The sequence below is a fragment of the Xenopus laevis genome, chromosome 6L, assembly GCF_017654675.1.
Source record: "Xenopus laevis strain J_2021 chromosome 6L, Xenopus_laevis_v10.1, whole genome shotgun sequence".
NCBI classification, from domain to species: Eukaryota; Metazoa; Chordata; class Amphibia; order Anura; family Pipidae; genus Xenopus; species Xenopus laevis.
The window spans coordinates 69546579-69569743 of NC_054381.1; the positions used below are offsets into that span (position 1 = coordinate 69546579).

General features: G+C 40.6%; 1 protein-coding gene across 3 annotated transcripts in view; it reads left to right on the forward strand.

The window, feature by feature from the left end:
* Nucleotides 1-23165, forward strand: part of LOC108719025 (cAMP-regulated phosphoprotein 21-like) — an 89149-nt gene that overhangs the window by 12555 nt on the left and 53429 nt on the right. Inside the window, exon 1 of one of the 3 annotated variants that reach the window (XR_001936136.2) lies at nt 15571-15791. The exons of the other annotated variants lie outside the window; for them this stretch is intronic. The gene's annotated coding sequence lies outside the window, so the exon portion shown is untranslated. Of the gene's footprint in view, nt 1-15570; nt 15792-23165 lie in introns of those variants that run through there. 3 annotated transcript variants of the gene reach the window in all.

Below are 23165 nucleotides of genomic sequence, written 5' to 3' on the forward strand. Positions count from 1 at the left end.
TAAAATTTGTCCATGATGGGTCCTTTTTTTGTTCTTAAATAAATTTTGTACCCATAGGCAGCAAAGCAAGTTTAATGGTGTGGCTTAAACCTATATAAATGCTTAAACCTACTATATATAAATTTATTGTATTTGGTCAAAAAGCAAAATTTCAGGGAAAGGAATTTTAGTTGTGTAGCACACCCATAGGTGGGCCTGAGATATTTGCTTAAATAGTGTGACTTGATGACAGTATACTCCTGTTACCCTTAGGCTGTGTGCAACTCCCTGCAACTCCAAGCAGTGTGTAATTGCCCTTTAAGCACCTTGGTACACAGATCAACCAGCTTGGAAATAACAGCAGTCCAGGGCTTTCTTCAAACCAAACAAATTTCTTTATTGAACAAGCCAGGCAGGTTAACTGTATCACAGTGGTCCAATTGCAGACTATTTAATCACATTCAGTTCAAACATTGAGATATTGCACATTAGTCCTTCTCAGGGGTAGTACAGCCTGTCTTGGTGATCCCCCCCCAGCACTAGGGTTCCCATGAGTGTCTTGCTCCATGGCACTTTTCCTGCTCCTGAGCTCACCCACTTGTGTCTCTGTCTGACGGATTGAACACCACAATGGTACTAACCCCAACTACTCTCCTTGTTGGAGCAAGAAAGCTTCTCACTAGCTGAACTGCCCCTAACTTTTGCTCCTAGAGTGACTATAACATAAACTCCTATTACTAAATAAAAATATCCCTATCTTGGGGCCTGAGATCAGCTCAGACCCAGTCCTGTACCCACCTCTCCGCAAGGTGGGATCCAGTAAAAGAGCCCTGAGCACATGTGTGCTCTCCCGTTTATATTTTCAAGCACTGCCATCTACTGGACAACAAAGAACCAGATCAGATTACTGATAACATTTAGGAAAAGGCTTTTTTACTCAAGATTCACTAAGGACCACTTTAGGTGTCAAAACTACAGGGGGGAAACTGTCCTTGGAGATGCCTAACCCTCAGGGCCTCTACTTTTAAGATCAGTATGTTATTATATAACATTTTGCAATTTGCTGTTGCTGCATATTCATATTTCCTACTTTAACATTTGTTTGTACCTTTAAAGGAAAGCACCATGGAATTTAAAATGGCACTTCTGTTTGTCTTAAATGCAAAGAAATTAATCTGTGCACAGATATTTTTTTCAATTGAATGTTATTTAAGATGAAGTAAATGATTACAACTACATGACACGAGTAATTATATTTAAGAACCGTGAAATGGGAGAATAGAAACTGCTAAGCACCATTATCAGTAAAGCTTTTACTCTTTTCTATCAACCTGCATAAAGAGTGGGGGAGTATACAAAAAAGGTTTTAATGGGAAATGTCAAAAACCATTCTATTTATAAAAACTGAGATTATTTGCATTTCTTCTCCCCTAATAAAACAAAATGGAGCCACGTTTGCAAAAATAATGCACAGAAACACAATCACTGAGGGATTTTTGTTTTTAAACAATCAGTAAAGAGGGAATTAGATACTGGCAGTAGTAGGACACACAAGGAGAACACTGCAACTGGATTCCTTACAGTTCCACAAAGCCGGACTTATCCAGTCTTATCCTTTAAAACAATGTGTCTGTTGCTGTGTCTCTCTCTAATACTTCTACAGTGAGAAAACAAAATGGCCACTAAGCCTTCCCTTCCTCTTACAACCTTCCCTCTGGAAATGAAAAGTATAAACCACAGTAAACATAAAATTACCACCTATTGGTGAGATACAATGAGTGAAATGAATATAAAATGTAGAACACCCGTGAGTGTGTTATGAATTTGTGCTATTGGGTATGATCTTGCAAAGTATACTGGTGACACCCTAGATCCAGTGAACAGACAAACAAGAATGGCAATGCAACAGGCACAGCCTTATTTTATTTAACAGCTGAAGCTGTAAGAAAAGAGATTAGTTACTTAGAATAGTAGTAAATAACAATAATATAACAACAATAACAGCTGTAAGAATAGCCCCAGTGTAACCCTGGTGTGCACACCTAAGTCTCTCCCAACAAGTTGCCAGCTGGATATAGTGTGTGTACCGGTGGGAGCCCCTTGTGATGAGTGCAATGCTGTCAGCCTTACTTATAATCCTTGCAGGTTGATGAGGTGACACCTTCAGTAACTTTACTGGTTCACTGCAACACTCTCAGCTGATGATTGTAATAACAAAAAGGCACATCTGAGGCACAATTTAGGGGCTTCTCTGTCCATAGAAACCACACAGTCTCACAGATATTCTAAGGCTGAATATTAATCTTCCAAACTGGCAGGGCAAGGGTTAATGATGACTCACAGTTTATCAGGAACTCTGCTTCTCCTCTCACTGGATTTTCCTACTGATCAAAAATGGCTGGAAAGCCACAACCCAGGATCACACTGGCTACTGGGACCTTGTGCACTTTCCCTCCAGGGAATAACAGGAACCAACTTTCAGCAAAACTGCAGTGTCTTCCTCTGCAGATTAGTGACAGTTTCTTTTTCTGACTAATCACTAATCCTGGCTGCAACACAACTGCCCCAGTCACTAAGTCTTCCAGCACAGCACAGTCCTCCTTGCTGGTTAATTCCCCCTCCCCTTCCGGTTCCTGGGTTGGGCTCCTTATTAGCTGTCTCCATGCACTTCCTGTAGCAAGGGCTTGTTGGAAATGTAGTTCTTAACCCCAAGCAATAGTTCTGCCTCCAGAAATATCAAACGTTTGCAGTCTCTGTTTTATCACATCAGGGAGCAATTTAGTAATCCATTGTCCATTAATACTAATTATAGTCCCGCATTATAATGTTCAAACAGTCTGCCCACATAATAGGGTGCTACACTCTCCCCCCACCATAACTCTTGAGCCCCATCAAGATGAACATGGCATTAATATATTAACCACATACATATTATCTAGCACATAGGTACATAATAGTACACCTAAAATACTTTATACGGTTGTTTCAATCTTATGTTTCACATTGCAAACATGAGTCTTATATGGGGTGCCACCAGATTTTTCTTCAACTAATGTTTCCTGGGCAGAAACCAATCTGTGTGAAGTGAGAACGCTCTCTTCAGTACTATTTCCTAGAGAATTGTAAGTCAGTCTTTGAGGAGGTCTAATAGTTCTGGGCTCCCTTGGATTGACTACTTGGGCCTCATTTAAGTCTCTTAAATCTTGACCTTCATCTTGACAATTGAGTCCAAGCTGATCTCTTGAAGAGGGATCAGTCTCTGTAGAATGTATTATGCCATTTGAGTCACATTCAAGCTCTCTGAAGGCTGATTGAGAAGCCCCTGAATTTACTATATGTAACTCTGGCATACATGGGACAAACTCAGATGCATTGGCATTTAAGTTCCTGTTGACTTCAGAGTTATCATGGAGAGTTCCTTCCACTGCACCATCTGAGTAGTTAGTAATCTAACCCCCAATCATCATCATCATCATCACTGTTATCTTCACAATGCTGTTCAGATGTGGTATTATCATTCCTTGAGGGAGTCTGTCCTTGTAGCCTCTGAGATCTTCTCGGTTTAGTATTCGTTTGTCTCTTTGCTGTTTGAGACCTTGTCTCCCGTGTGGCTTCCCTTAAAGGTAAAATGTGATTTCTGTGCCAGGTTTTTATAGGACTGTCCTTCCCTTCTGGGCGAAGTTGGTATACTGGTAGATTTGGTAGTTGGGAGCAAATAATATATGGTTGTGATCCCCATCGATCAGCCAGCTTGTGTTTGCCTGGGATTCCCATATTCCTTAGAAGTACTCGATCACCTGGCTGCAAATCATGATATTTCACTTTTTTGTCATATCTGCTTTTGTTTTGTTTGCATTTGTTACCAGCCGCTGTCTCAGCTATTTCATAGGCTTGCTGGAGGTTTTTCTTTAGCCTTTCTACATAGCTCTGATGCGATTTGACAGGAGTGTCATCAGATGTGACCCCAAATATTATGTCAATAGGTAATCTGGCCTCGCGCCCAAACATTAGGAAGTAAGGCGAGTACCCAGTGGAATCATTTCTTGTGCTGTTGTATGCATGAACAACTGTGGCAATATAGTGACTCCAGTGGCATTTCTTCTCTTTGGGCAAGGTGCCTAGCATGTCTAACAGGGTCCTGTTGAACCTTTCAGGCTGAGGGTCACCTTGTGGATGGTAAGGAGTGGTTCTTGACTTCTGAACTCCCAGCATTGATAACAACTCATGCACTAGCTTACTTTCAAAGTCTCTTCCCTGATCCGAATGGATTCTTCTAGGTAAGCCATAATGAACGAAGAAACGTTCCACAAGAACCTTTGCAACTGTAATGGCTCTTTGATCTTTGATGGGAAAAGCCTGGGCATACCTGGTGTAATGGTCTGTTACCACCAAAACATTGCTAATACCACCCTCATCTGGCTCAATGGATAGGAAGTCAATGCAAACTAGATCCATGGGCCCATGGCTTTCCATATGCAGAAGATAAGCAGCCCTTGTTGGCAAAGTTTTCCTCTGTATACATCTGAGGCAGGTACGACAATAGTCTTCTACATCTTGTTTCATACATGGCCAATAGAAACGATCCCTTACATGGCCTAGAGTTTTCTCATACCCCAGATGACCATGTTCATCGTGAAGGGCCATAAGAACAGAGTCTCTGTGTTTCTGTGGTAGCATCAATTGCCATTTCTCAGTGTCTGCTATACTTGGAGCCCGTCTGTATACTAAACCACCTCGTAGTTGCAGTCTGTCCCACTCTTTCAGAAGCAATCTGGCCAGAGGATAAAGATCAGTTCTGAGTAAATCAGCTTGTTGTTTCCTTAAGGCCTCCAGGGCCAGTTGACATAGGGGATCCTCACTTTGATCTCTCTTGATGTCTCCTTTGCTGAGAGTTGGGATGGTGGATGTCTCAACAGAAGTCACATTGCAATAAAGCCTAGGAATCCCACTGGAAGTCATTCCAACCTTTTCTGCGAAACATTCACTTGTTAGTCTAAAAGTCACCCCTTGACACATGCTTCTCACTCCAGGTGCTGGAATCTCAATCCATTCATCATCTGGATGCAGATTTTCATGAGGTCGTCTAGACAGCCCATCAGCATCCTTATTATTCCGACCTGGTCGGTAGCGCAAATTAAACTTGTAGTGTGCTAGTGCGGCCAACCATCTATGACCAGTGGCATCCAGCTTTGCAGTGGTTAAGATATAAGTCAGTGGATTGTTGTCTGTCTGTACTTCGAATTCTGCTCCATATAAGTAATCGTGTAGCTTATCCACCACTGCCCATTTTAGTGCAAGGAATTCAAGTTTATGAGCAGGGTAGTTCCTCTCAGAGGGTGACAAGCTTCGACTGATGAAAGCTACTGGTCTTAGTTCCTCATTATACTCTTGGTATAGAACACCTCCAAGGCCCTCCCTGCTGGCATCTGTATGCAACACATAGGGCTTAGATGTATCAGCATAGGCTAGCACAGGTGCATGAGTAAGGCAATACTTTAGCTGGTCAAAAGCTTGTTCACATTCTCGAGTCCATCTACCTTCTATGGACTCTCTGGCCCATCCTTGGCCTCGGGACTTCTTGCCTTCATTCGATTCTTCTGTCTCAGAGCTGTTTTGAAGCAACTGATTCAACGGTTGAGCCACTTTTGAGAACCCCTTCACAAATCTCCTGTAATACCCACAGAAACCCAAAAAGGACCTCAGTTCAGTAATTGTTCTGGGTTTGGGCCATGATGAGACAGCTTCAATCTTGCTGGGGTCAGTGGCTATTCCTTCTGATGACACCACATGGCCCACATAGTTCACTGAGGGATGACAGAATTGGCACTTTTCTGGGGACAACTTTAGGCCTTCCTTCTCAAGCCGACTGAATACCTTCAACAGTCTCTGTTCATGCTCCTCTAAGGTCTTGCCAAAGACTATTAGGTCATCTAAGTATACCAGTACTTCCAAAAGGTGCATGTCACCTACTGTGCGTTCCATGAGGCGTTGAAAGGTGGCAGGTGCTCCACAGAGGCCTTGGGGCATCCTATTAAATTCATAGAAACCCAAAGGACATATGAATGCTGTCTTCTCCTTGTCTTCTGGGTGCATAGGGATCTGATAGTATCCACTTCTCAGGTCCAATACACTGAACCACTTGCTCCCAACCAAGCAGTCAAGGGCATCCTCAATCCTGGGAGTGGTATTCTTTAATGATTCCAGCAGCTTCTTTAATGATTCCAGCAGCTTTTAGCTCTTCCAGGTGCCTGCGAAGATCTTCTAGGTCTCCTGGAGCAATGCGCCGTGATCTTTCACGAAAGGGTCTATCTTCTCTGAGACGGATTCTGTGCTGTGTGCTGGTAGCGCATCCCATATCAATGTCACTTTTGGAGAATAAATCACTGTGCTCTTTCAAATGCTTCTGTAAGCGCTTCTTCCACTCAAGGGGAATGAAAGGATTACTAAAATTGAAAACTTCGTCTTCATCTGTGGCTTCTGCTCTATCACTCACCAAGCTACCCATAGGAATAGGACTAGCTGAGTAGACTTTTCCTAAGAGTATATGTGAATGAATAACAGCAGGTTCACTGGTTGTATTTTTCAGCCCAACAGTGACTGTGCCTTGGTTCTTCTTCAGACAATCAGTTGGAAAGGTTTCAGGAATCAGTTCTACTCCAGTAGGTAGATCTATCCCCTGCCCACCTTCAATCATCAAATTCGGTCCAGTATGTTCCCAGCACATTTTTACCCTAGCTCTCATGCAGGTGATTTTTCCAGGAGGTACTAGACATTCTTTCCTCTGAAGTGACCACACATTTCCTATTCCATCTGAAGGTTCCTCCTTCTGTTGAGTTAGGGAAGTCAGTACTGGCTGTAGCAATGGGTGTATGGGGGCTCTCTGTTTCCATTTCAACTGCAATTGAGGAGCTAACATTCGCCTCACCAAATCCGTATTTGTGCCCACCACTAAAGAGTTCTGCAGGGCTCCTGGAGGTCTGGGGCACACTACTGCCAATGTCTCAAATACTTCTTTGGTCCCTGCCACAAGAGGAGAAAATTCTAATTTAATGTTGACATAACCATCATAGGGGAATTTGGTTTCACTCAGACCCCATATTTCCAGGTGTTCCAACTTCTCCAGAGGTATGTGTGATAGGTACTTCTTATAAAAATCTCTGTACAGTAGTGTCACTTGAGCTCCTGTATTTAGGAGTGCCTCGGAGTAAACACCTTCAATTTGCACAGGTACAATGAGAGGTGGACCAACCAGGCTTTTTGATGACCTTGGCTTTTGCAACAGTTTATCTTGGTCTGGTCCACCTTGTTGACAGTTAACTGTGATGTTGTTCTTTCGATTTCGTAGGTGTCCTTTTGCTGTGTCAGTATGCCATTTGAGTGGATTACTATCACATTTATATTTTTTTGTAATTTGATGGGGAGGTATTGGAGGTTGTGAAAACGAGTCAATCTTTTTGTTTGGGGTGGCTGCCTCTCGCCCTTTAGAGATCCTGTAGGTTTTCCTGGAGCTTTCTTTAGATGGGCACCCAGCTTGTACTTTGTAGTTTCCCTGTGCCTTTCTCTTCTCCTCATTCAATAATTTTGATAATTTGTCAATTACCTTCTTTGGATTTGGTTCATTGCAACATTGTCTTCTATAATGGCCTGGCTCGCCACACTTGTAACATATCTCTGTGTTTCCACCAGAGTGAGCTTGGGTATGAAGAGGCTTCTCAGTTTCTGCAGCTGCTGTACTGAGCATAGTGCCAGCCAACTCTGGAGTAGATACATGAGTCTTGGCTAATTGGGTTACTAGTTCAGTTAGCATGTCTAGTTGTGCCCTCAACTGGGTAACCTCTTTGCTCGATTCCATAGGGCATATAGTTTTGACTCCAACTTTTAGTACAGATCTAGAGTTCGCCATAGATCCTTTTTCCTCCAGTCTGGCCTCTTCCTCTCTGACTTCTTTAATCAGTTGATTGTAAATAAGAGTTTCTTCCCCTCCTTTCAGTCTCAACTTTAGCATGATGGGGTCAAGGGGTTGGGCCCCCTGCCAAATCTGTTTCACTCTTACCTTGTCCACCAATTTGGGATCCAAACCCTTCTTTAGCAATATCTGGTGTAGGGTCTTATCTAGACGTCGAATGTAGTCTGATAGTTTCTCCCCCGGCTCCTGATAGGTGTGCTCAAACTGGTATAGTAGGTCAGCTGCTTTTTCAGTTCTGCCAAACACATCCTGCAAGGCTTCCAAATAGTCATAGGCAGTGCAGTCTTGTTTACTGAGCTTCAGATTCCGCACAGTATCTGCAGCTGCTCCCCTCAAACTCTCAGATATTCTTTGTTTCTTGTGGGCTTCAGGGATATCCCATTCATCCAGGACTTGCATAGTCTGTTCCATCCAGGACTCATAATCATCTTCCCCTGTAGGAACAGGCTGTGACCCAGAGAAGGACCGCAGCTTGCGATAGCCAAACCCAGGATACGAAGCGCTGCTCTTTTTGCATTTCTCTACAAGGATGCCAAGAGCAGTTATAAATTCTGAACCTATAGTTGGAGATGCAGCTGAAGATAATCCAGTAGCAGTGGAAGTGGCATGTGGGTTTTCTAGGGGAAAGACTAGCTGGGCTTTGTGACCCTCCTTTCCAAACTCTACAGTAGGGAGCACATCCAAGCTTAGTATCTGGCAATCCCACTCCAATAATACATTAGTGGTATCAGTAACAGGGTGTCTTTTCATGCCTCTTATGAAGCAGCGGCTCTGGGGAATTACCTCATCCATTAGCTGATATATCTGTTTAGAAGTCATATCCTTTGTAGGAAGCAGCAGTGCCAGGCAATGATCTGGGTTGGCATTTACAGCTTCACACCACTGTGCAACAGCTTGAGGATCCATATTTAATCTTTGGAATGTCTGCTAACTTCTGAGGGAAATGGGCATAGTCAGTACCAGTAAGTGAAGCCCAATCCCGGACGAGCCCCCAAATGTAGAACACCCGTGAGTGTGTTATGAATTTGTGCTATTGGGTATGATCTTGCAAAGTATACTGGTGACACCCCAGATCCAGTGAACAGACAAACAAGAATGGCAATGCAACAGGCACAGCCTTATTTTATTTAACAGCTGAAGCTGTAAGAAAAGAGATTAGTTACTTAGAATAGTAGTAAATAACAATAATATAACAACAATAACAGCTGTAAGAATAGCCCCAGTGTAACCCTGGTGTGCACACCTAAGTCTCTCCCAACAAGTTGCCAGCTGGATATAGTGTGTGTACCGGTGGGAGCCCCTTGTGATGAGTGCAATGCTGTCAGCCTTACTTATAATCCTTGCAGGTTGATGAGGTGACACCTTCAGTAACTTTACTGGTTCACTGCAACACTCTCAGCTGATGATTGTAATAACAAAAAGGCACATCTGAGGCACAATTTAGGGGCTTCTCTTTCCATAGAAACCACACAGTCTCACAGATATTCTAAGGCTGAATATTAATCTTCCAAACTGGCAGGGCAAGGGTTAATGATGACTCACAGTTTATCAGGAACTCTGCTTCTCCTCTCACTGGATTTTCCTACTGATCAAAAATGGCTGGAAAGCCACAACCCAGGATCACACTGGCTACTGGGACCTTGTGCACTTTCCCTCCAGGGAATAACAGGAACCAACTTTCAGCAAAACTGCAGTGTCTTCCTCTGCAGATTAGTGACAGTTTCTCTTTCTGACTAATCACTAATCCTGGCTGCAACACAACTGCCCCAGTCACTAAGTCTTCTAGCACAGCACAGTCCTCCTTGCTGGTTAATTCCCCCTCCCCTTCCGGTTCCTGGGTTGGGCTCCTTATTAGCTGTCTCCATGCACTTCCTGTAGCAAGGGCTTCTTGGAAATGTAGTTCTTAACCCCAAGCAATAGTTCTGCCTCCAGAAATATCAAACGTTTGCAGTCTCTGTTTTATCACATCAGGGAGCAATTTAGTAATCCATTGTCCATTAATACTAATTATAGTCCCGCATTATAATGTTCAAACAGTCTGCACACATAATAGGGTGCTACAAAAACATTTAGGGGCCCATTCACTAAGTTCGAGTGATGGAATAGAAGAAAAAAAACTTCGAATTTCGAACTGTTTTTTGGGCTACTTCGACCATCGAATGCGCTACTTCGACCTTCGACTATGACTTCGACTTCGAAACGAACGATTCGAACTAAAAATCGTTCGACTATTCGACCATTCGATAATAGAAGTACCATCTCTTTAAGGAAAAACTTCGACCCCCTAGTTCGCCACCTAAAAGATACCGAAGTCCATGTTAGCCTATGGGGAAGGTCCCCATAGGCTTTCCAAGTTTTTTCTGATTGAAGGATAGTCCTTCGATCGATGGATTAAAATCCTTCGAATCGTTCGATCGAACGAATTGCACAAAATCCTTCGACTTCGATATTCGAAGTCGAAGGATTTTAATTCGCCAGTCGAATATCGAGGGTTAATTAACCCTCGATATTCGACCCTTAATACATCTGCCCCTTAATAAACATTATGTACAGAATATAACCTTCAGTTCCACTTACACTTTATCTTTAGTAGTTTTTATAAGTAGCTTATTCCTAAATATGTGCACCATTTAGAATTTCATATCAGAATACTTGTAGCATTATAATATACTGTATTCCTGTGGCAGCCTGGTCGTGAATACAGTTTGCATTTGCAGACTGACAGGTTGGGCTGCATGATCTGCAACCATTACTATTGCCAGGATGGATGAGCAGGCTGCCGAGACAGTGTGGCAACTCATGTAAGTGATGGGGGTTTGTAGTGGCCTTCATGGATGGTCAGAAGGAGCAGAGCATTTATCAACTGTTTGAGGTAAAGGCTATTAAAGGCTGCATTTAATTCAATTTGGGTATTAACCTGAGAAGCATGGGCTGGAATAGGATGTTGGTAGTAGATGCTCAACAATATCAGAAGGGCAATAGTTTGCCAGGTGGAGTTAAAAGTTGATGGTCAGGCCCGGATTTGCAGCAAGGCCGCATAGGCCCGGGCCTAGGACGGCAAAAAATAAGGGCGGCATGCCGCCCAGCCGCATTATGGGGACGTGTGCGTCCCCATTCAATTACAGCAGCTGCGCCGGTGTTTTTTTCGTCGGCGCGCTGGGAAGGGGAGGTGTAGGTGGGCGCTAGGACCGTGCGCCGCCTGGTCGGACCGTGCGGCCTAGGGGCAGCCGGCAATGAAATCCGGCGCTGTTGATGGTAATCTACAGCTGCACAGATTGGACTGAGTGAGCAGTAAAATGTTGTTCAACATTATACCACCTGAACAATGTAAAAACATATTGCATAAAACAGCTCACCTTGCTTAATCTAAATAACCATTTTCATAAAAATACACTTTTTATATAAGTATGTGCCATCAGGTAATTCTAAATAGAAAATTTTAATTTTAAGTACTGCAGCTCATGGTGCACACAAACAAACTAAACACACACATATTAGGTGACTTCAGGCAATTAATGCCTGTTACAGTTAGAGCTGTATTATTTCTGGTTAGGCTATCTCTGCGGGAGCACACAGACCACCACAAAATTGTGGCTCAAGGAAAAAGGATAAAAAAGTGTTATATTTACTGATATATATTCTTTGGTAAGATTCTTTAATATGATATAAACCGTCAGTCAAAAGAACAGTAAGACCAAAAATTAAATATACAGTAATTAAAATATAATATACAGTAATTTAAATATAATATACAGTTGCCTTGCACTGGTAAAACCAGTGTGTTTGCTTCAGAAATACTACTATAGGTATATAGTATTAAATAAATGAAATAATAATAAATAAAGATGTTGTGTAGCAGTGGGGGCAGCCATTCAAAGGAGAAAAAGCCTAGGTTATATAGCAGATATGCTCTGTAGAATATACCACCAATAATAAAGAACTTAAAGGGGTTTTTCACCTTTAAATTAGCTTTTAGTATGATGTAGAGAATGATATTCGAGACACTTTGCAATTATTTTCCAATTTTTATTATATGTGGTTTTTGAGTTATTTAGCTTTTTATTCAGCAGTTCTCCAATTTGCAGTTTTGGAAATCTTGTTGCTAGGGTCAAAATTACCTTAGCAACCATGCATTGATTTGAATATGAGACTAAAATATGAATAGAAGAGGTCCTGAATAGAAACATGAGTAATAAAAAGAAGCAATAACACAATTATAGAGCATTTATAGAGATTTTATTTTTAGATGGGGTCAGTGACCCCCATTTGAACACTGGAAAAAGAAGAAAGAGGCAAATAATTCAAAAACTAGAATAAAATGAAATAATGAAGGCCAATTGAAAAGTTGCTAAGAATTAGCCATTGTATAATATACTAAGGGGGTCATTTACTAAAATCCGAAATTATCTCATATTATTAATAAAAAAGCTTGACCAAACCCCTATACCCACTTTTATCTTATTTATTAATAAGTAAAACTTGATTTAATCAGATCCTGAAAAAACTTGATACAATCGAACAAAAACCCAGATCGTATGAATTGTTCTGCATTTTTTTCTGAAGTTTTTGCATGAAACCCCGAAAAGGCTGGCTTTCTGGCTAAAGCCAGCATAGTTCACGATAACTTCATATTAGGATAGGTGCTTCTCCCATTGACAAAGACTTTGACAGGTCTGAGATAATGGATTTTCAGATTAGGTATAATAAATCTCGAAAAATTAAAGTTTTTGCCCAAAAAAGCCCAACCATAAAAATTTGAGGTTTAATAAATAATAACCACCTAAATGTAAACCACCCCTTTAAGGTAACTTCCACTAATCCTTTATTAACTGACTAATTTATTAGGAATTTAATATTTATTTAAACTGCTTATTATAGAGTAACATCAGCTGTTTGTTATATAATCTAATTACTTCATTATATGGGCTATCACCTGCATGAACTTTTGGAATAGATAGTTATTGGGCCCAACAGCAAGATCATTGGGTCCATAACCTTATACCATTAACGTATCTTTTGCAAAAACCTATGTTACTGTTATGGAATCTTTAGTAACAGGGGCAGGAATATGCGTAGAGTTAAAGGAAAACTATACCCCCAAAATGAATACTTAAGCAACACATATCAAATTGAATGACATATTAAAGAATCTTACCAAACTGGAATATATATTTACATAAATATTGCCCTTTTACATCTCTTGCCTTGAACCACCATTTCGTGACTCTATCTGTGCTGCCTCAGAGATCACCTGACCAGAAATACTACAACTCTAACTGTAACAGGAAGAAGTGAGGAAGCAAAAGGCAGAACTCTGTCTGTTAATTGGCTCATGTGACCTTACATGTGGTTTGTATGTGTGCACAGTGAATCTTAAGATCTCAGGGGGCGGCCCTTATTTTTTAAAATGGCAATTTTCTATTTATGATTACCCAATGGCACATACTACTAGAAAAGTATATTATTATGATAATGGTTTATTTACATGAAGCAGGATTTTACACATGAGCTGTTTTACTCAGTATCTTTTAATAGAGACCTACATTGTTTGGGGGGTATAGTTTTCCTTTAAACTTAGAGCAAATGCCACTGCCCATCATGAATTGAATTACTTACTATCCATTCAATAACTGAACTATTTATATGAACTACTTATTATAGAGTAACATAGCTATTTATATTGCAAACTACTTACAGTGATGTCCAACTTCTGTGTTACTGAGGGCCGAAATTTTTCTGGCCTACGTGGTGGAGGGCCAATAATGGAAGTCAGTGTTGACCACTCCCCCATTTAAACCACACCCACTGTAAACCACACCCACATTACCACAAAACCACATTAACGGTGGTGGCACACCAAAAAATCAAATGGTTGGTGCTCACTGCAGGGATATCCCTCATCACTCATATGGATTAAATCCATATGCCTCCTCCTCCCCTGTGGATAATACAACTGTGGTGTTCATGCAAATGGCCTGTAGATGTCACTGTGCTCATACTTATACTGTGCATACTTTCTGGTAGCTTAAAAGTGAAAGCTTACTGTTGTGTAATGCCTGCATGACTCTGCTAATAAAGCACTGTTGTACTCTACTCATCCTTGGCTACCCAAAACATAACAACAACAACAACCCCCCAACACAGGATTAAACACCTTAGGGTCCCCTAACAACAATTTCCAAATGCTAACAAACCCCCAGAACAAACTCCTACCAGGCTTACATCCCACAGGTAGCATAGGGCAAGCAGAGAATGGCACACCCAAGCAGCACTGGGCAAGCAGAGAATGGCACACCCAAGAAGCACTGTGAAAGCAGAGAATGGCACACCCAAGCAGCACTGGGCAAGCACAGGGAGCATAAGGAAGGCAGAACAGAGCAGGAGACAGGGAAACCTATCAGGACTCTAAAATGGACAGTTCACACTGTGCTTCATACAGTGACACAGTGCTGGTGCCCCTCCAGCAGTTTATATGAGTGTGAACAGGGGAACAATGTGGGCAGTTTCAGTCTGTGTCTCAGGTGTGAACAGTACAGGGCTTTAGGGTGTGAACAATAGAGGTGTTAAAGGTGTGAACAATGTAGGGGGGATTACATGTATGAACAATACAGGGTATTACAGTCGGAATTTGAGATTTCAACAATGCAGGGGCCAGTTAATCTCAGTAGTGATACCTTTTAAATCTTGCACATAGTAAGTAGACACAGCAAGCAGACTTTCATGTGGGGGGGGTCACACAAGGGGGTTCACGGGCCACCAGTTGGACAGCCCTGTACTTACTGAATTACATGTGCTATCTCCTACTTGAATTTTTTAGCAGTGGAATGACTAGTTATTGGGGCCCACATCAAGCTCATTGAGCCCCTACTACTTGGGAAGAAGACATTTTCCAAAAACATACATTTCAAATGCTTAACAGTCAAAGGCCCACTGGGCCCCCTATTGTGCCTGTGCCACCTATAGGTTTTGGGTACCCAGCATATTGCAGTTTCTCTTCAATATTTATACCTAGTTATTCAATTAAATTATTTAGAAATTTGTTTGTGTAGTGTGCACAAGGTCAAACATGTTGGTCCTATGAGCTTCTGTTCATGAGGGCTCCAGATAAATACTTGTATGGGGCCCCAAAATTTCTGATGGAGGCTTTGCTTGGTTCCAAAGGGTTAAGACTTAGCTAAATGTTTGCAACTTGGTATTATGCAATGCTTACTGTATTTTTGCAGGATTGCAAAATTAAAAAAATATAATTAATAAGTGCCTAGCATTTCTAGTTATCAGTATCTTATTTTGTGATGAATTCAGTGTTAGACATCAGAGAAATGCTATGTCCATGTATACTATCCTGATTAAAATAAGAAGCAATAGCATTTTTAAAGGGTTCACTTTTACATAAATACAAAAAAAAGCAAGAATTATGAATGCAGCAATAAAATTGTCATTATAACAGCTAAAGCAAAGATTCACAGAAGCTTATATATGTGCCTAAAATAGCTAAAGCAAGGGAACAAAGTAATATTTTGATGAAGAATCCTGGTGTTGTCATAGTAACAATGAAATCTACTGCCTCAGAGCTGCAACAATTATAAGCCAAATGCAGTGTTCAGTGCTTATCTATGGTCCCATCAATACAGACACCTCTGTTAACTCATGGGAACACAAGAATAAATGCCTACCTGTCGGGTAACAGCAAACAGAACATCTCCAACAAGGGCAACAAATGTCCAAAAGAAACTTTGTTTCAATGATAGATTACTGCAACATATAACTAGGAAGATAACTGCTCATTCGCAAGTGCCCCGGGCCAGTGCAGTTTTCTGCTACAAGGAACACTGGCTTGGAGTATCAGGTGAGTCATTACAATCCTTGGTGCACCCCCTTGGATTGGAGCTTTCTTACTCCTTTAAGTATAAAATTCTTATCCTATCCTTCAGAGCCCTTTTTGGCTCCTTTGTAAATCCCCCCCATCTTCCTATACACTCCCTCTGGAGCCCTGCACTTAGCTCAGCAGAGTATACAGATCACTTCAAGAGGTAAGTCAAACATAAAACCTTTATCACTGATAGCACCACCTCTCTGATATACTCTAGCACAAGGTAAGCTCCACACTGACTGTATTCTCAGTGTATTGAAACACATTGAACTTAAATATTTATATTCACTGTCTAATTTATAATTAGCCTACCCCTCTTTGTGTTTTAAGCCATGTAAAGTACTGCTATATCTGCTGTGCTTAATAAATAAATAAATATGATATAAATACAAAACTGAAGTAAACCAAAATTGCCTTTTTTAAAACAGTTCACTTGAGTATAATGCAAAATTGCCATCATTTTTGTGCAATTACATGGATAAGCTATGTTAACAATATCAATTTGAGTTTGGTTATATACACATGTATTTTTGGATGTTTTGTCACCTGTGGGACAGCACAACACACATTGCAGTTAAATGCTTGTTTGCACCCATAAAATGTTTACTGCACAGCAAGAGTAGTGGGACTAATTTTAACAGTCTACTGTATCTCACTAACATACTAACATAGTGGATTAGGTTAAAAAAGACTCACGTATGCAAAATTCAACTTTTTTGTCTAAGTGAGTCTGCCTAACTGCTTAATGCTTCCTGCAGAGGAAGGCGAAAAACCACATCTAAAGTCTCCCCAATTCATCTCAATTTTGCCAATTTGTAATTTGAACCAGTTCCTGGATCAACTTTGGACTAAAAGGTAATTTTAATAACCCTGTATTTTTTCAAAAAGGCACCAACCCTTTTTTGAAACTACCTGATGTATCTGCTATTACAACTGCTTACAAGCTCTCACAGTAAAAAAAACTTTTTGCATCTTAATCCTAGTATTTAATCCTAAAAATGAAGATTTAGTAGGTTATATTTAGTATCAATTAATGTGGCAAATCATCAGATATCATTAACAATTTTTTTATTTTAGTAATTTAGCTCTTGAAAATACATATTACCCCATCTACAATAAAACCAGCAACACAACAAGCCACCACGCCTATATGTTAAGCTATAAATCAGCTGTTGTTGTTGGGGTTTACTCTAGTAAATAGACCTAGAGGCCAAGATCATCTTATGATCATTCAGTTCAGTTAGCCCTGTCAAATGCATACTTTCACATTCCTAGCCAGGGGCGTAACGATAGAGGAAGCAGACCATGTGGCTGCAGGGAAGTCTAGGAGGTATAGGGGCCAAAGAGGCCATAATTCATGTACAATTTCAATAAATATTGGTAAAACTGGTCAACTTGTAGACATTTTGGGTGCCTGAAAAATAATGTGCTGTGAGACCCAGTAATATCTAGTTATGCCACTGTTATCAGGCAGTTTTTAAGAGTTGCTGCTCTCATGGAGAACTGCCATTGCTACTGTGGTAAGGGTTTTTACAAAAGTAATTTTGCAGTTGCTGTCTAAAGGCAAAGAGGTGTCCTTATAGTGCCCTATTTCTACAAATGGCTATTGAAGGCTTTCTCCATGCAACAGATGCTGGAACCTAAGAACAGTGTAATCCAGACTCTAATTTTGCTAGTTGAGCTATTAAATCTTGTGAAGTTAAATCTTATACCGTCTACCAGGGTGAAGTTTCTTAATCTAATCATAGACTCTTCACATCACCTGCTGCTGTCTTTTCAGCAAGCCATAAAACTACTATGGATAATGACTTCTTTAATAGATGCAGTTCCATTGGCGAGAACTCATATCAGAACTCTTCAGTCAGAAATTTGGCCTAATGGAACAGAGATGTCAACTCATTGGAACAGACTCTTTACATATCCAAGGAAACAAGATCATCCCTCCACGTGTGGTTACATACTCAGAGTCTCTTGCAAGGAGATACCTTCCACAAAGTTGGGTTGCTCGTCTTCAGTGCATAAGGTTTATGGTCAGTGAAGGATAGCAGATATTATTCAAATTTCAGGGAGCTCAATTTTGGCAAGAGCTCCTATCTTCACATCACCAAATACTGTACAGAAAAAGGTGGCCTTTGTTAAATCAAACTACATTTCCTATTTGAATCATCAGATCTTCTCATCTGAATTTGTTTAACCTGTCAGCTTACATATAAAGGGCAAGAACAACACCCTAGCAAACCTAATGAGTAGATAAAAATTAGAGTGAGAGTCAGTGAGAGAGGTCTCTGAACCAGGAAGTATTTCTTCAGATAGGTAATCATTAAAGGGATCCTGTCATCGGAAAACATGTTTTTTTCAAAAAGCATCAGTTAATAGTGCTACTCCAGCAGAATTCTGCAGTGCAATCCATTTCTCAAAAGAGCAAACAGATTTTTTTTATATTCAATTTTGAAATCCGACATGGGGCTAGACATTTTGTCAATTTCCCAGCTGCCCCCAGTCATGTGACTTGTGCCTGCACTTTAGGAGAGAAAAGCTTTCTGGCAGGCTGCAGTTTTTCCTTCTCAATGTAACTGAATGTGTCACAGTGAGACATGGGTTTTTACTATTGAGTGCTGTTCTTAGATCTACCAGGCAGCTGTTATCTTGTGCTAGGGAGCTGCTATCTGGTTACCTTCCCATTGTTCTTTTGTTTGGCTGCTGGGGGGAAAAAGGGAGGGGGGTGATACAGCAGTAAAGAGTGATTGAAGTTTATCAGAGCACAAGTCACATGACAATATGTCTAGCCCCATGTCAGATTTTCCAATTACAGTATCCCTTTAAGTAATTCCCAAATAAACCTTATAACCACAAAGTAGCCAACAAGTTGCCAGAACAAGCCCACATTCCTGGTTGTGAGGTCAATAACTTTTCAATGGTTCTTTCAATCTAGCATACATTTAACCTCCAACTCCGATGATTTTGCAAGTCACTCAAAGGATACAACAGGATCATGCTTTAGTCAGAGACATTCTATCCTTATGGTCAAGGAGAATCTGGTTTCTGGATATACTCAAACTCTTTTCGGAAGATTTGTGGATTCTTCTACAGACAAGATCGCAAGATTACAGACAAGATCAGGTGTTTTCCCAAAATGAAGTTAACAAATTGGAGACTGATAGTATGATATTACAGAGCCAATGGTTTACTCAAGAAGTTTTAAAAACATTTTAATACTCCAGAAAGACATTCACGTCAGTTCTTATTCTAAACACTGAAATACCTTCCATATCTTAAATATTTTGATGCTCCAATAATTTGACAAGGAATTGGCTCCTAGCATATTTAAAGTGCAAATCTCAGCTTTGGATACAATACACCATCCTTGAATGTTACAATCTGGAAGAGTTGCAGCCTCTTTCACAAATGTCAGCTCATTGAAAAAAAAAACCCAGCAGTGTCCCATATTAAATATGCAGAGCTGCCACTTTGAGCAACCATCATATGATTTCCAAACATTATCAGTTGGATATGTTAGACAGGAAGCAGTGTTTGGGTCTAAAGTCTTCCAGTAGATTGATTCTTCTTCCTTCCCTTTCTGTGCTTCTTAGCTAAAGAAATCTCACTTGTGCTGTCTGAGGATGTAAAGGGAATAATAAAATGCATAGTATGAAGAGCTAAATTGCAGAAAGACCCCTTATCCAGAAAACCCCAGGTCCCAAGCAACAAATCCCATACTTGTACTTACCTTAAGAAATTTACTTACCTTTAGTCTGAAGGCAGCACAGCTTTCCCACCCTTATAAAATTCTTGCATTAATATGTGTCTTTGTACTAGTTAATACGCAGCATAAGGTATAAGGAATGTAGATTTACAGAGGAGGATCCAACTGGCTGACTGTTTAATTACCTAATCCCCTTTCTGTCCAAATAGTGGTCAATTCACTTGTGCTGCCTTTGGATTAAAGAAAAAAAATATTATCGGGTAAAATAAACTTTTTCTTTATCTAATAATCTAGATGTAGACGTTATGGGAATTGGAAGATGGGAAATTTCAGATTAGCTTGTATTAAAAATTTACAGAGATAAATAATCTACTATTGTACTATAGATTTAACCCTCCAGGGGTCACTAAAGGCCTGTCAGATAGTAACTTTACTAGAACTGGAAAAATAACGGATACCGATAAAACCTACAAAGAGAAAAGTAATTCATTAAAGGAGAACTGGTTGATAAGGGGTTACCCAAGAATAAATATATTACAGACCAGGAAAGAAAATAGACAGCTGATCACTGGGCAATTTTTCTTGGCTTTTTTTTGTGGGAAAAACTTTATATTAATTTCTGCAGCAGCATTTGTTTACAGTACATTAGTCAGTCAGCAGACCGCACAGCAGCATTATTATTTATACAATTAACCTATCAACTGGAAGAAGATTTCCAATAAATAAAAAAGAACATTGCAGATGATTGCAGCCAGGCAGCCAGATTCAGATGAACTACAGTACTGACCTGTGCACAGCTCCGTGGCAGAGACGAGAACTAGAACTCTGCTGGACCACGTTCAGAGTGACGATGTTGTGTGCACATGCCCTTACGGAACGCATTTTAGGACACACTGCAGCGACATACATGTCGGAATGGCGCATTGGTTGCTTTTGCTGTCACTCATTGTCCAAATCTGCAATCACACCTCTGTCCTCTACCTTCTCTTCGGAGCCGTCAGTCATACGAACTCCACCTTCTGCCCTCCGTCCTCCGCCCTCCGTCCTCCATTCTCCGCCCTCAGTCCTCTTCCTTCCGCCCTTCCTGCTCAGCCCTTCACCCTCTTTCTTCAGCACTCCCCCCTCAGATCTCTCTTTTCATCCGACGGTCTTGTCCCTAAGTTTTCTAAAGTGGTGAGTGAGGGAGGAAGGAAGAGGACTGAAGGAAGAGAACTGAGGGTGGTAGGCAGAGGACTGAGGGCGGAGGATGAAGGGAGAAGGATGGAGGGCTGATGGCAGAAGACTGAGGGTGAAAGGCTGAGGGCAGAAGGCTGAGGGTGGAGTTTGTATAACTGACAGCTGAGTAGAGGACGGAGGCGTGAGTGCAGATTTGGACGATGAGCGATGGTAAAAGCAACCGATTCACCTTTCCAAAGGCTTAGGACATTGCATGAAGGACAGGTATTTCCCTGCAGGATGTCCTAAAATGTGTTATGTATGCCCTGTCTAGTGATGATTTCACTGCGCACGCCAAGCAGAAGATATGTATCAGTTCTCTCTTCTCAGCGAGATAAGGAGTTCATTATTATACAACACAGTCACATGGTAGAGGCGTTGAGCTGTAGGTTCCGGGTGGTCTGTTTTGGATATACTGTCAGTTATATAGATGTTATTAGGGGTGCTTGCTTGCCTCCCCTAAACATGTTGCCGCCCTAGGCCTGTGACTTGGTGGCCTCTGCCCAAAATTGGCCCTGAAGCCAGTAATACTGTATTTGCAAAAATCCTGGCTTCTGCATAATGACATTTCCATGCATAAATTGTAGTTATGCACACATCTACACAATTGAAGTAAAACTAATTTAAATTCTTTAACTGCTTGTTATCTATAAATGTGATTTATGCAGTGAAATGTCCATGCTGTTTTCTGTATGTGACAAACATTCTGATAATTTAGATTAAGGCTCAACCAATGAAAATGGTTCTGTCTCTTTTAGAGAGGTTGTAAAGAGTCAGGTAATAATTTTGAAATGCCTTAGAGATGTGCACAAGCTTGAATGTAATATATATAATTGTAGTATTATAATATATATATAAACACACACACATATATAATAATATAATGCCAACTATAAAGCCTTGCTCACATGTATGTAACGCAGCACTTATAGATATAACATAAGTGCACATTATACACTAAATGCTATTTGTATTGGGGCCTCCTCAATTGAGAAAAACGGATTTTTGTTGACAACTGTGATGGGCGCATTTATTTGCCAGGCGCAAATTCGCAGCGAATTTCCGCGATTCGCAGCCGGCGAATAAATTAGTGAAAATTGACAAATTTTTGCCCTTTTGCGAATTTCAGGGACAAATTCGCCAATCACTATTGACAACAAACTGTGCAACACTAGGCAGAGTCACCAAGTGGCTACTAAAGCAAATAAATTGTTGTCTTGCCTAGAAAAAGTGGATTAACTCAAGGGATGAAAACATTATTTTTACAGATTCCTGGTAAAGCCTCACTGTGAGTGTGCAGTGCAGTTTTGGGTCATGGTCCTTAAAAAAATATTTATGAGACGGAAATTGTACAGGGGCACGCAACTAAATGTAAGAGGAATGGAACTATTAAACTATGAGGAAGGACTATCAAAATTGGGGTTGTTTTCTTTGGAGAAAATGTCTTTTTAAGGGAACAATATAGACAGATAGTGGGGGATCATTTTTTACATAGAAAAGAACAAAGAACTAGAAACCACCTCCTTTACACAAGAGGAACTGAACTTTAAATTTGAAGCAACTTTTTTTTCCTAATTTTGGTTCTGTACATTACCACAATGAATTTTAAATGAAACAACTCAGATGCAGTTGAACTGCAGACTTTCAGCTTTAATTCAGTGGGTTGAACAAAAAGATTGCATAAAAATGTGAGGAACTAACGCCTTTTTTTAACACAATCACTTCATTTCAGGGGCTCAAAAATAATTGGACAAATTAATAAACTGAAAATAAAATGTTCATTTGTAATACTTGGTTGAAAACCCTATGCTGGCAATGATAGCCTGAAGTCTTGAACGCAAGGACATCACCAGATTCTGTGTTTCCTCCTTTTTAATGTTCTGCCAGGCCTTTACTGCAGTGGCTTTCAGTTGCTGTTTGTTTGTGGGCCTTTCTGTCTGAAGTTTAGTCTTCAACAAGTGAAATGCATGCTCAATTGGGTTCAGATCAAGTGACTGACTTGGCCATTCAAGAATATTTCACTTATTTGCTTTAATAAACTCCAGGGTTGCTTTGGCTGTATGTTTTGGGTCATTATGAAACACCTCCCAATCAATTTGACTGCATTTAGCTGGATTTGAGCAGACAGTATGTCTCTGAACATCTCAGAATTTATTCGGCTGCTTCTGTCCTGTGTCACATCATGGATAAACACTAGTGTCCCAGTGCCACTGGCAGCCATGCATGTCCAAACCATCACACTGCCTCCACCGTCACCGGATTTCACTTTTCGGGTGCTTGGTCATCCTTGATAAAGGCCCCCGAAACGTTGGAGGCACTGTGATGTAATAGTAAATTTTGTGATTTTTGAAAAACGGAGTGCTGGTCCTCTTCGAATTTATATTCGAATATATATAATACACAAAAGCCATGAATATCTTGTAAATGATATC